The sequence below is a fragment of the Rhinoraja longicauda genome, chromosome 32 (genome assembly GCF_053455715.1).
Source record: "Rhinoraja longicauda isolate Sanriku21f chromosome 32, sRhiLon1.1, whole genome shotgun sequence".
Lineage (NCBI taxonomy): Eukaryota > Metazoa > Chordata > Chondrichthyes > Rajiformes > Arhynchobatidae > Rhinoraja > Rhinoraja longicauda.
This window is the reverse complement of record NC_135984.1, coordinates 2,639,955-2,652,209: the sequence shown is the minus strand read 5'-3', so window position 1 is coordinate 2,652,209 and position 12,255 is coordinate 2,639,955.

Here is a 12,255-nt window from a genome sequence, read left to right as displayed (position 1 = left end):
TAATCAGACTTTGCTGGCTTTACCTTGCACTAAACGATATTCCTCAGTGTTGTATCTATACACTGTAAATGGCTCGATTGTAATCATGTATAGTCTTTCTGCTGACTGCATAGCATGTGCCAAAAGCTTTTCACTGTACCTCAGTGCACGTGACAATAAATTAACTGTAACTGTACCTGTAAATATCGCTACATCTATCCTACAAACTTTCTACAATTAATCGTTAATCATTTCTAGCACGAAGCTATCAAATCCATTCAGTCTTTCCTAATAAAAATTAGTTCTAAGTTCACCTTTATTTATTTTATGCACCTTCTCCAGTACCTCTCTTTCTTTTCTAATTTATACAGCAGATTTGCGTAAAGACCTCTCAAAGCATTTATTTAAACATTGAGCTACTTTGAAGTACAGTGAAGTGCACTTACCTTGATAAATATGATAACTATTCTTTGGCAGCATATTCCCACAGCTATCAGTGTGTGACTACTGAATTTACATAACATTGATATTGCCAGATGCAAATTGTTTTTTTGATTATGTTTCGCAGTACCACATCTTGATTGTACTAGGACCACACCTGCATATAAATCATTCCACCACAAATGCAACAAATACATCATGTCTTGAGGTAATTTAGCCATGTCCCATTGTTGCAGATAACATAGATGGATGTGTGGTTTATTTGTAAGGTTAGTGATTAGCAGCTTGGTGAAGTGGATGTGATAATTGTGTATAGTCCCCAAAACACCAATAGAATCTTCTGGATAATCCCATGCAATAAAACCACAATTTAAGTTTTCAGTCATCTTGAATCAATGAATCTAATTATCAGAGTTTGGAACTGCAGAATCTGATCCCAAATAACACAGCTGGAGATGTCAGTCCTTGGCTGAGAAGGGACTAACAGATTTTTAAAATAATTCCTTTTGGGATTATTGGCTTTGAAATAACAGCAGGAGCCAATTCAGCCCACCAAACCTGTGCTATTCTTTCCAGGTAGAATTCCTCAACTGATTTTAATAGCGTTCTTGGCAAGTCCCAGTCCACTATCTACAACTAGATAGACTAACCGGCACTCAATATTCATTCAACATTGAGATACTAGGTTAGTCACCACTGACCATCCTACATTCCAGAACTACCACCCATTGCTGTCCCAGGGTCCACCTCATTCAATCCCACCATCTTGTTAAATCTCTTCTCAAAACCTTCTTAAATTCGTCGTTTCAATTTTCCTTTTTTGCACTTTAAACCATTGAATTTGGATTTACACCAAAATACAACTGGAGATCTTAAATCCAACCATGTGTAGGAAAATAACTGCAGATGCTGGTTTACATCGAAGGTAGACACAAAAGGAAGCACGCAGTGAATGAACAGTGAGCATGGAGTTGGGGGAAGAGTTGACGAGATGACCATGGTTGGTTTTAACAAAATGCTGGAGTAACTCAGCGGGTCAGGCAGCATCTCAGGAGAGAAGGAATGTGTGACGTTTTGGGTCGAGACCCTTCTTCAGACTGACCGACGTTTCGGATCGAGACCCTTCTTCAGTCTGAAGAAGGGTCTCGAACCGAAATGTCTCCCATTCCTTCTCTCCTGAGATGCTGCCGGACCCGCTGAGTTACTCCAGCATTTTGTTAAAACCAACCATGGTCATCTCGTCAACTCTTCCCCCAACTCCATGCTCACTGTTCATTCACTGCGTGCTTCCAACTTCACAACAATGACTTTGGTGCAACAAGCACTGCGTTGATGGTTAGACACCTTGAGATTCCCAAGGGTCAGGCTTGCTGCTCTAAATGCAGACTGCTGCTGATGCTTTACACACACGATGGTCGTAGGTCCTCAACTATAATATGCCCTGTTCTGCAGATGTTGATTTCTCAGTGGCACCAGCCAGTCTCCGAGTGGCATTCCTCATGTACCGGTCTAGCAAATCTCTTCACAGTGATCAGCCACAGGTCTGGCCCCGAGTGTGAGTGCCAATAGAGACGAATAAAGATAGGAGCAGGCATTGTGCAAGAGTTGAAGCATGAGGCCAAAACTCACTCGCTGAAAATGAACCTGAAGGTGAAAGAGGCAACGTGAGGATTAGTGATGGGTATAAGCAGCAGGACAGGCCATTTGGAGTAAGTGGCTTGTTCCAATGGTGCATATTACATGCAAAGACTGAAATCAATGTTGGGGCAATAGATATTGGCAACCAACTAGACATCAATATGGTTCAAAGCTAGTCAACAGACTGAGATAATGCTAGATTGGAGAGAAGCTTTGCACCACGTACTGCTGGTTAAAAATACAAAAAAAAGACATACACAATTGACAATAGACAATAGGTGCAGGAGGAGGCCATTCGGCCCTTCGATCCAGCACCGCCATTCAATGTGATCATGGCTGATCATTCTCAATCAGTACCCCGTTCCTGCCTTCTCCCCATACCCCCTGACTCCGCTATCCTTAAGAGCTCTATCTAGCTCTCTCTGGAATGCATTCAGAGAATTGGCCTCCACTGCCTTCTGAGGCAGAGAATTCCACAGATTCACAACTCTGACTGAAAAAGTTTTTCCTCATCTCAGTTCTAAATGGCCTACCCCTTATTCTTAAACTGTGGAGTGCTGGAGTAACTGAGTGGGTCAGGCAGCAACTCTGGAGAACGTGGATACACTTCAGTTTTGGACACTTCTTCAGAGCTCATTTTAAAAACTGTGTGATTTGAAATTTAAATTCCAATTAAAATTTTTACATATTACAAAGATGACGAACATGCATAATCTACCCATCAGCAAAGACGAGCTATTTGAGGTTATCATGAAGGATTGCAGTCTCGTGGAGTAGGGAAGAGGGAGAGACAGGATGATATGAAGAGAGTGATGGAGGAGACAGCCAGCAAGTAGCAGAGGCGAGACTGGGAGAGGAAAATGAAATGAGGCAGAGCAAGAGGAGGGGTCAGGTATGAAGCAAGAAGTGGAAAAAGAAAAGAGGGAAAGGTTACATCAAAAGGTTTAAAAAATAATGAAATAAAGTGCTGGGAAGAAAGAGAGTGCGACATTGCCATTGTGAACGGAATGAGTTTGTAAAACCATAATAATATATTCCTTTATTCGTCCCACATTTACACGGGAAATTTACAAAATAAAACAAAAATAAAAGAGAAAATGCAGCAAGTCAGTCTGTGAAGAGAAATGAGAGGTTATATTTCAAATGTAGACTCTCTGTCAAAGCCCATGACTTCTCTCTACAGACACTGCAGATTTCCGTGCCTTTCTTTTTTCTTGGGCTTTCTTTTCAAGTTGCAGGCTCGTCTGTTTTTCTTTATCTTTTCACCCGAATATAGTGGGACGGGGCTGAACTACGGCGTCCTTTGCCTTGCTAACCCTGTGATGACCACTTCTGTTGGGGTCACCATCGCCTTCAGCTTTGAACCATCTCCGGTTCCTCCTATAACATTTTGTATTTCCTGTGGTCCATCGCGGCCAGCTGCAGTGTAAAGTAAGCATTACTGAATCATATTTTGATTACAATCTAAATAAAAGATAATTATGATGTATTTAATATTTCAGTGCCAAGGACTATAGTCATGCAGTTAGCTTGTGCCAATAATGGGATTTTTAATGGGTTTATACCTCCAGAAAAATATCAGATGAGAATAGTACACAAACACATTCTTTGAGGGTTCATATGAGGTCTCTATCATAAGTCACTTTGGTTTCTTTCTTAAAAGGGCAATGTTTTTGTGAAAATTCCACTGACAAAATGACCATTTGGGCTGCTTCACTTTCTGCCCCTTTCCCTTAAATGTGTGTCAAATTCCTTTTCACGAGGGCACTCCATTTTCAGAGCTTCACATCCAATACCAAGTACCCAAAATGAAACTTCTATTAAACAATGTAAGTCACTTTTTTTTCCAGTGCCTTTTCCACCAAGAATTTTGAAGGAGAACTGATTTAAGTCAGGCCATGATATCCACTCAAGGTAGCGCTTTGGTCCCGAAGAGCTGCCGGAGGAAGTAGTTCTGGCAGGTACTATTGCGATGTTTAAAAAACATGTAGACAGGTACATGGATAGGACTGGTTTAGAAGGATATGGACCAACCACAGGCGGGTGTGACTTCTGTAGATGAGGCATGTTGATCGGTGTGGGCAAGTTGGGCCAAAGGTTTCCACACTCTATGACTCTATGACTCGGAATCAGCTGCTTTTGGGTTCATTCCATTCCAGAAATATGAACTCAAAAGTCGAGGCTGACACTAACTGCAGGAAGGACTGTTAAACCAAGGATCCACTTGCTCCTCACAGGTACCAATGGGAAGTCTGTAGTACTGTTTTTAAAAGTGCCCTGTTCCATAGCTATACCTCTGTTCATTTGCACGCTGTCTGTGGGGGCTGCTTCCCACAATCCAAGACCTGCCTCATTTTGAAAGTAATCCATTAGTCTGGAAGTGCTATGGGATATCTTAAACAAGATACATAAATTGTTGTTATATCATTGCTAGACCACCCCATCAGGAAGAGGCGTGTGAAATGTATTTCACAATAGCTTTGCATAGAGCTTTCTCATTTAGAGTTTGGGAATAAAGCACAACTCTGAACCTCAGCGATGGAAGGGAGGGATTGCAATTGGCAGTGTTGTTCGCACAGGTGGAGGGCATAACGTCACCTGTGGCCAAGTGACCGTGGGAGAGATGCCATTGTTTCTTGGATACATGAAAGATATCAAGAGTAGACACAAAATGCTGGAGTAACTCAGCAGGACAGGCAGCATCCCTGGAGAGAAGGAATGGGTGACGTTTCGGGTTAAGACCCTCCTTCAGACTCAAAGATATCAAGAGCTATTCTGTCATTGCATCTTAACGGGGTTTGCATACTGATGTGAATTTCCAATGTCGTAGAATTAACCATGGCTTTATTTCCTTGGCAATATTTTCATCACAAAGGATTGAATCATCTTCCAGTCCATCAGTCCGTCCTGTAGGATCTCTTCACTCCTCCAAAGTAGGGCGTGGCACATCCACAATTCACTTCACTCCTTCAGTTACATCTGGCCCAAGTTTTAAAATTCCCTCCATAAGCGTTAGAGTTGCCGCCTTACAGCGCCGGAGACCCAGGTTCGATCCTGATTACGGATGCTGTCGAAAGGGAGTTTGTACGTTCTCCCCGTGACCGCGTGGGTTTTCTCCGGGCGCTCCAGTTTCATCCCACACTCCAAAGACATACAGGTTTGTAGGTTAATTGGCTTCAGTAAAAATTGTAAATTGTCCCTAATGTGTACTGTATGCTAGTGTAATGGGGATCGCTGGTAGGCGCGGACTTGGTGGGCCGAAGGGCCTGTTTCCATGCTATATCTCTAAAACAAAATCTCACAATGACCGAGCTTTGCCCCAATCAGTGGTGCTGAAAGCATGATGCTGTCATCTTAATGAGTTGAAATTTCCCTCAATAATTAATTCCATTGAAGTCAATGGAAGAGATTCTGGTGCAAATGTATTCTGCAGGATATCTTAGTCTAACGCTCTATCTTTCTTCTCTTTTTTACGCTGCACCTTATAGGTCTGAAGCATCAGGTTGTCCATATATTTTTAAATTACTAGTTTTACATTATATTTTGGTTGAAAATTGCTCCCATGAAGCTATTGTTCCGTTAAAGGCACCATACCAATGCAAGTTGCTCATTATACCCCAAACTGCCTCCCAAAAAGTTCACCGACACTAAAGGACGGAGAGATTAGAGGTAAAACAACTCTGGCACTCCATTATCCGTCCACTTTCTTCTCGCTATTTTTACTGTAACTGGAATAATAAAATAATTTTACTATTAAATAATAAAACTCTTCATGTAGACACTTTGGAGGCCAAATGGAATACTGGGACCCCCATGCCAAAATGTAAAATAAAATGCTTTGTATTATTTATCAATCATTGGTCAGCTTTTTCATTGACCTAGCACAGTCTTGTTGCATTTTGTTGATGAACCAACTTGGGAAAACTCCTTACATTTCTTCAGGTTATGCCAAGTGTTGGTAGTGGGAATATCCGATGGAAGACTGGGAGAAATATTTACTTGTGAAAATATCAACTGCATTAAGTCATCCCATCTTAAGGACAGCACTTCAAATATTCCCTTGATTCACAGGGCAGAAGAGTCTGAAGAAGGGTCTCGACCTGAAACGTCACCCATTCCTTCTCCCCAGAGATGCTGCCTGTCTCGTTGAGTTACTCCAGTATATTGTGTCTATCTTCTGTCGACAGATGGAAATGCAGCCTTGTATAAAATGCTACAAAGATCATCAGGTCAGGTAACATCGGTTGAGAGAGAGAGAGCGCGAGAGAGAGAAATAGAGATAATAAAAAATACTGCAGATGCTGGAAATCTGAAATAAAAACAGTAAATACCAGATTGGGGTATGTTAACTTTGCATTTTGCTGCACAGATGCTACTTGGCCTACAGAGAGTTTCTAGCTTTTCTTGTTTTTATTTCAGTAAAAACAGAACATAGTTAATCGGCCAGACCTCACCGGTCCGGCGCTATGACTGGGAATTACTGCCCTGCTGATACCACCACCTGCATGGCCTGACTCTACTGGCCCGGGTACTACTAGGTGAAAGCTAATGACCCTCTCCATCCAGCAGTGTGGTCAGCATATCCAACTTTGCAGGCAGTGAGATAGCTACTCAAGCTTAAAAATGTCTCTAACATTTGGACATTTAAATATATTAACATCAAAGTAAATAAATGATAAAGCTTACTTTTCTAAATCATTGAAAACATCAATTGCATAAAAATTCCTCCATGCCTTCAATTCACAGTCCTACCTTCCCCAATTGAAATCAGTGGGATCTGAGAGCAAGTTCATCTGACAGGGGAATCCCAGCCACCCTGTGGGTTGATGTGAACTGGTAGCAACTCCGTACAGACAGCACCCGTAGTCGGGATTGAACCCGGGTCTCTGGCGCTGTAAGGCAATGACTCTACCGCTACACCACTGGGGTTCCCTATGGAGCGCAATGTACAGGCAATATTTTGGGTTTGGATTCTTCATCAGACTGAAGGAGTTAACATTACTTTGTCTCCTTCCTAATTCAGCATCTACTTTGGCTCACACATGGATATTTGTCACGCCTCCTTTGTCTTTCCTCCTTCCTTAAATGCGAGTGACGCACTTTTACCAAAAGAGGTGGAAAGCATGATGCAATTACTAGAAGCCAGTTATGACTCAGACCAACATAATACATGGAGAAATTAATTGTCCAAAAGGACCGATCAAAGGCTTAGCCACATCAAGGAAGCTAAAGGCAATGTCAAATCGCAATCATCCCTCCGTCCATCCATACTAAACTTACCCACCACTCCATGTTCATACAATCAGAATCAGAATCAGAATTACCTTTATTGTCATCCAAAAAAACAAGTCTTTTGGACGAAATTCCGTTACCCACAGTCCAACAATAAGAGCAATAAAAATAAGCAATAACACACACAATCCCAAACCAACACCAAACAAAAAAAGAAACATCCATCACAGTGAGTCTCCACCAGTCACCTCCTCACTGTGATGGAAGGCCAGAATGTCTTTTCTCTTCCCCTGCCGTCTTCTCCCGCGGTCAGGCTGTTGAAGTTGCCACGTTCCAGGCCGCGCCGGACGGTGAAAGGTCCGCAGCGGGCCGACCAAGGAAGGTATACTGGATTATCTGAACCACATCATAAATGGTTACTTTTTCATAAACAATGTTCCCAACTTGCTTTAAAACCACATTGTCACAGAACAGACACATTCTTTTTATCAACAGGTTTTACATGGCGATTTTCTTTCAGAAAGGGAAACTAAAACTAGGGCATATTTATCCTGAGCAGATTGTTGGCATGAGCAACAAACATCATTATGACTTGCTGAGTAGCTGAACAGTATGTTTACCTGACTTATTGGGCACTACATCTAGTACATAATTTCGTTTAAATTGGTTTTGTAAACCATGCCCTTGGTTCACCTCTAAGATTTAAGCTGCAACAGTCCAGGGACCTTGGTCTAGGTTATTTAAAAGTATATTTTCACCAGAGGACCACCAAGATACATCAATAAGCTAACTAAAACACCAATAAAGTCATCAATAAACTCATAGAAAGTCAACAAAGTTAAACAGACCAACAAAAACCCACTAAGAAAGCAATCAAAATTCACCAACAAATTCTAGAATTCAGTCTAGCACATCCTAGATTATAAGGTCAGGCAAGCAAAAGCTTTATTGGCTGGGTCTCAGGAAACCTCTTGGAGAATGGGGGAGTAGAAGGGTTGGGGAAAGTTCCTGAGATACTGCGCAGAAACAGGCCCTTCAGCCCACCAAGTCCGTGCCGACCAGCGATTCCCGCACACTAACACTATCCTACACACACTAGAGACAATCAACATTTTATACCAAGCCAATTAACCTACAAACCTCTACGTCTTTGGAGTGTGGAAGGAAATCGGAACTCCGGGAGGAAGTCTACGCAGGTCACTGGGAGAACGTACAAACTCTGTACAGACAGCTCTCGTAGTCAGGATCGAATCTGAGTCTCTGGCGCTGTGAGGCAGCAACATTGCCGCTGCGCCACCATGCCAGCCTACCGTAACAAGTGGATTGGAACTGGATGTAAGGCATTAGTCGGAGGAACATTTGCCTCCCAACATGTCTGCTCGCCCATCGGTAAATGCCAGAGTGTGGCAGAGCTGGGACAATGTCATGGGGTAGAGCCCTTGTTGAAAGCCACTGTTTGGGATGAGGAATAGAACAGAACATAAGTGAGTGCCATGAACTTGGCAGTGGTACAGGAGCTGGAAAAGATAGCAGGACATTTGATCCAAACCAGCTAACAGGCAACAAGGAACTGATCAGAATGGGCATGCACACAATAAAATGCAACTGCAACCCAACAAAAATAAACCAAACCCCCAAGCAATTATATCAAAATACACAAGTCTACTGTTCAAAATGCATAACATCCCAGTGAAATGCATCAAATCTCATAAAATACATCTTGGGACAAACAAACATTGGTGAGTGTCCAGCACATCGCAATCAAGCTACACCATAATACTCCAACAATCTGATCACAATTCATTGCCACTACTAAATTATAACAAGGAAACTAACATAACTATAACATTAATTCTGCTGCAAACTTATCAAAACTTCAGGGCAAATCAACATGATTGTTGGACACAATGACAAATAACTGAAGCAGAAACCAGTACAAATTAAACAAATATACTGAAAAAAAAGGCCAGAAATCTCCAAAATACCATTGAAATAAGCCATCAGAAAATATCTCTGTAAACTCCACAGAAATGCAGCAACAAGACAACGTATAGTTTAAAAAAAGGTAAAGAACAAACACATGCTTTGAACTGTGGGTGTGCTCTCTTTACTATGCACCTCCGTGCCCATGAAGAATAGGGTTGCCAACTATCTTACTCCCAAATACGGGACAAGGTGACATCACAGCCCCGCGCCCCACGTGACCTCACCCAGCCAGAGGCCACGTGCTCCCGCTCCACCAATGGCGGCCATCCGGGCCAGGAGGTGGGTTGCTACACAACCTCCATGAGGTGAACACACTCCGTTAGCCCACACTGTCCTGGCCGACAGCGGCCCACGGGCCTAATACGGGACAAGGGACAAACCAATTTAGCCCAAAATACGGGATGTCCCGGCTAATATGGAACAGTTGGCAACCCTAATGAAGAATAATGTTCATAAAAGAACAAGAAAAGTGCAGAGAAGATTTATGAGGTTATTGCCAGGACTTGAGGGCCTGAGCTATGTGGAATGGATGGTGGAAGAGGACTTTATTCCTTGGAGTGTAGGAGGCTGAAGGGTGATTTTATAGTGTATAGAATCATGAAGGGAGTAGATAGGATGAATGCACTGAGTTTTTTTATGGGGAATCAAGAACCAGAAGACATGGGTTTAAGGTGAGAAGGAAAAGATTTAATTGGGATTCGAGGAGCAACTTTTTCACACAGAGGGTGGTGGATATACAGAACGAGATGCCAGAGGAGATATTTGAGACAGGTACTCATATCATATCATATCATATATATACAGCCGGAAACAGGCCTTTTCGGCCCTCCAAGTCCGTGCCGCCCAGCGATCCCCGTACATTAACACTATCCTACACACACTAGGGACAATTTTTACATTTACCCAGCCAATTAACCTACATACCTGTACGTCTTTGGAGTGTGGGAGGAAACCGAAGATCTCGGAGAAAACCCACGCAGGTCACGGGGAGAACGTACAAACTCCTTACAGTGCAGCACCCGTAGTCAGGATCGAACCTGAGTCTCCGGCGCTGCATTCGCTGTAAAGCAACAACTCTACCGCTGCGCCACCGTGCCGCCCTATACAACATTTAGAAAAAACTTGAACAGGTATATGGATAGGAAAGGTTTAGAGGGATGTGGGCCAAACGCAAGCAAATGGAACTAGTTTATATGGAGCATCTTGGCCGGTGTGGGCAAATTGGGCCAAAGAGCCTGTTTCCATGCTGTATAACTATATGGCTCTATAATAATGAGCCAACTCAATCCATTACAATATCAAAGTATACAACATACATGTATACATTGCAATATACCAGTATGCATGCAGAGGTCCCGAGAAAGATAGCAATTTAATGGTTGAGTTAAAATATTCATGATAAATGCTTAATCAAATATCAAAACAGACAGGTAAAGCAATTGAAATAAGTTCCAATGTATCATGAAACTGGAGTTGGCGGGAGGAGTGAGGAACTGGATAAGAACCAAAATACCTTTGGCGGAACATCAAAATACAACAGCGAAAAATCAAAATATACTGGTAAACACGGGAGAAAAAAGTAACAATGTACAATAAAGAAAGAACAAGATACACCTGAAACTGTACCAAAACACTAATAAATAAACCCTACCTAAACATTCTGCTTAAGAAAACTCTGCCAATATACACTAATCAAGGAAATATATTCAACAATACACTTAAATGCATTGGAGAATGGTTTGAAGAAGGGTCTTGACCTAAAACGTCACCTATTCGTTTTCTACAGAGATGCTGCCTGACCCGCTGGGTTATTCCAGCATTTTATTTCTATCTTCGGAGAAAAGAACAAAATCGATTGGTTAAAGAATGTCCACTAAAGCACGTTAGATAAAAACAAAACACAATGTATACTTGGAAAAACACTAAAGAAATATTGCAATACAATACAAAAACAAATCAGAAAAACAAGAAAGTGCTCTTAAAGAATATAACATAAAAACCACTGGAGAAAAAAAATAATATCAATAACCTGGGGAAACGACTGGTGGGAAAATCATCGTGAATATTGAAAAACATTCAAATATTCTGGAAAAAAAATGCTTACTGAAATAGCAAAAAAACGCTGGATGAAAAGCAGAAGTCCACATATAATATTTTTGGTAAAATCTACCAGAAAGCACCATCATAGAAATCCTATATATTTTGGAGATAAAAATCAGCAAATTATACTGCAGTGTAAAGACTTTTTAAAAAATTGTGGAAAATGCAAAAACCCCTCAAATGAGCACCTACTTTGGAATAAAACACATTCAAAGGGGTGGGGGTGGATACTACTATATAGAATGATTAGAAATTATTAATAACATTTGCTCAAGATCTGATAGGCAAGTGAAGGAGAAAGCAATAGGACATTGAGTAGATATGGTGGAATGAAGAAAGAGGTAAGAGACAATCGTGCAGTGGTAGAGTTGCTGCCTTACAGCACCGGAGACCCGGGTTCGATCCTGACTACGGGTGCTGTCTGTACGGAGTTTGTACGTTTTCCCTGTGACCACATGGGTTTTCTCTGGGTGCTCCGGTTTCCTCCCACAATCCAAAGACGTCCAGGTTTGTCGGTTAATTAGCTTTGGTAAAGAAATTATAAATTGTCCCTTGTGTAGTTAGTGTACAGGGTGATCACAAGTTAGTGTGGTCCCGGTATGTCGAAGGGCCCATTTCCACGCTGTATCTCTAAAGTCTAAAGTCTAAAGCATGTTAAAACATCAACCATCCTGCCATTACAGAATGTGGAGCAGATTGAAGAAGGGTTTCGACCAGAAACGTCACCTATTCCTTTTCTCCAACGATGCTGCCTGACCTGCTGAGTTACTCCAGCTTTTTGTGTCTATCTGCAGTTACAGAAAATAGTTTCTCCATTAAAGTAAAGTGACCACAAGGTAATTAAGGTGACTTTGAATGAAAAGTTAAATATCTATATAT